A 3,184-nucleotide genomic window follows, 5' to 3' on the forward strand; every position below is an offset into this window, starting at 1 on the left:
TCGTACTTGGTAGGTATATCATGATGTTACGTGATACAACTTAACCTATCCTTTTTTTACGATTATTTAATTTTTTTACGATCCTAAGTGATATAACTTAACCTATCATTTTTTTTATTTAGGTACTGTTTGAACGTTATTATTTGAGGATCATATTTTGTAGGTATTTTTTTTTATCAATCGAATATCACTTTTTGACATATTTTGACAATTTTTTGTCGATGTTATAGCGTTTAGCGATGTTTTAGTACAAATTTTCACCGCATTTATTTTTTTTTCTATTTGTACTTGGTAGGTATATCACGATGTTACGTGATATAACTTAACCTATCTTTTTTTTTACGATTTTTTAATTTTCTTACGATCCTAAGTGATATAACTTAACCTATCATTTTTTTTATTTACGCACCGAACTAACCTACAAGGGGGAGTCCGTTTTGTTTTAATATTTCAGTATTATAAGGTTTTCACAAATTTTATATAACCTAAAATGTGTTGGATGTTGATTTTTAGTATGTGGCAATTTTTTATGAATTTAAAACTGTTCCGTCACCCTTTCGTTCTTCACGTCGTAGGCGAAGGACTTCTCTGCAATCAGGATGACACTGCATAGGGTATCCTCGGGCAAGGCATCGTGGAACTCGCAAACACCCACTCTACAAAAATTCTACTATATGATCTTTCACTGGCTAAGCTAACCTACAAATAGGAATTGGCAGCACTGACTTATAAACCCACTGGGTCTTCTTGACATGTTTTTTCATGATGTGTTGCCAACTGGGCAACTGGGGAAAATAATTGTACAACAATTTGTACCTAATTGTACAATACTTGTACCTAATTGTACAACATATACACAGACATAAAAAATAGAGCCTTCCCGTAACTTACTTCATGTACAACTGTGAAAAGAAAGCATATGTGTTCTGTATGCACACATTCATTCTTATTTTTCGAAGTTGAATGGAAGCACGTGTTTTTTACGCTCTCGTAATACTGACCTTGCCCCAGTGATTTTAAATTGCTTCCATCCGGTCTTTTTTCCTCTGCTATTTCCGCATGCACGCAACATTCGCTTTCAATAGTTTAATGAAACACAGAAGGAGTATTAGTTTAGCAAGTTCCGAGTTTACAATTTATTAAATTAAACAATAATTTATTAAATTAAACAATAATTTATGTAAGAATATACTTGTACTTACCGAACACAAAATAATAAAAGCACATGTGAATATTTGCGTGCGTTCATGTTATATGACGACTGAGTAAAAAATAATGTTGACTCCCCGAAAGATAAAAGTTCCCGGTTCGACATCAGATGCATGCAAATTTTATGTTTTGCTCTCCAAAATCTTGATTTTTATGTTTGCGCTATTTGTCATACAGCAGAGGAGAAGAGGGGGGAGGGGGTACTATTAGCGCCATCTATTAGCAAACAATAGAAATAAAAAAGTAGTGTCAAACTTTTTCAACACCCAAAAATTTTAAACGTCCTCGTTTAGTAATACGATCAGCAGAAGACGTTTGAAAGAGTACTCTTAGTCGAGAAAGCTAATTGCTAGGGCCCATATATTGCTAAAATGTTCTTTAATTTACATATTTCTCATACCGCCATATGTTGTTCTAGTTGACTTCTTCCAAAAAAATGCTAATTAGCGAGAGTTAATTAAGCAAGGCAAGTAAAAGAAGCAAATAGGACAATATGTGGCGGCGTGGAAATATGTAAAAATTCGACTCGATTCGAATTAAAATTGAAGGATATTTTGCATTTTTTTCCTATAATGTACAAAACATTTACCGTACATAATTTTTTCTATTTACAACAGTATAAAATAAGAGGAGTGTGTGACAATATCCATATTAATTAGGAAGGTATGTTGTATGCTAGGTTAGCTAATTGTGTCTTCACTGTATAGAGGAAAGATGGAAAAAGAGAGCTCTACAAAAACTAACCTAACAAATTTAAAATGTGATCTATCGTGAATTAAACTAAGCTTTTTCACCCACCCACATATAGCCTTACAGGTGACTCAAAAGCAGAAATTGGTCATAGCGTGACAGGTCGATTTATTGTGAACTAAACTAACCTCCCCCTACTCATACATACACACTATGTCTTACAATAAGTAAAACTGCTATATCACATGTAAGGGCCGACGGTTGGCAAGACATACAAGATCTATTGCAAATTTTATTAACCTACGACATAAGCCATGGACACACACACACCAAGCCTTCCAGATAGGCTATAAGCAACTCACCTCTTGCAATTGTATAACGGGGAAAATTAACCTACAGCTAGCAACACTGTTTGAGTTGCTTTTGACGAGTAGTGTTACCAAACTTATTTTTTGCAAATAGGCTCTACAGCTAGAGGCTTGAAACATATACCCTACCAGAGTATGTCAACTTACCTCATGTAAAAATATTACCTAGTACGGGTTAAGCTGTGACATACAACTAGCGAACGACACGACCACCTGACACACAGACAGAGAGAGTGTGATACAGCTTATACGCAGTTTTTCCTACACACGTACTGGGTTTAAAAGGTAACTTACAACAACTATTTCACTCACCTCCTATCATATAATAAAATTACCACAGGTTTTTGATACTTGCTGCCAGAACATGGTAGTTTTAGACTGGAAATTCAGCCCGATTATTCTATTTGTGCAAGAGAAAAATGATGATGCCTGCATTTGGAATATATAATTCTTCTTACGGTATTTTGCGTGCCCCAGTAACCTTGCTTTCGATTCACGGAAGCTATGACGTGTATTTCCTGTTTCGCGAACATGCGAGAATCTTTCACAATGTCGCATCAGAGTTGGTTGTGTATATAAATCTAGTTTGGGGAATGGACATGAATATAATGTTAAAATTATTGCATAACTTAAAAAGAATATTTATTGCACTGCGTTTTCTAGCAAAGGTAAATGTGGAATGCCCCGGCCCCCTCAGAGATTTGAATACTGTTAGTTAAACAGCAAGCATTGTCATATGGACTGACGATTATTATTTTTAAAAAAACAGACCTCGTAATAAATTATAACCTGAGCTGTCTTGCAAGTCTCTCGAGTTTGATATCTGGTGAAGGAATATGATGCCACTATAAACTGTACACAAGATATATACCCAGTCTCTGGCATGAGATGGGCGAGGATCTATACAGTTGTACAAT

This window comes from Lepisma saccharinum, chromosome 4 (assembly GCF_977018435.1).
Source record: "Lepisma saccharinum chromosome 4, izLepSacc3.1, whole genome shotgun sequence".
NCBI classification, from domain to species: domain Eukaryota; kingdom Metazoa; phylum Arthropoda; class Insecta; order Zygentoma; family Lepismatidae; genus Lepisma; species Lepisma saccharinum.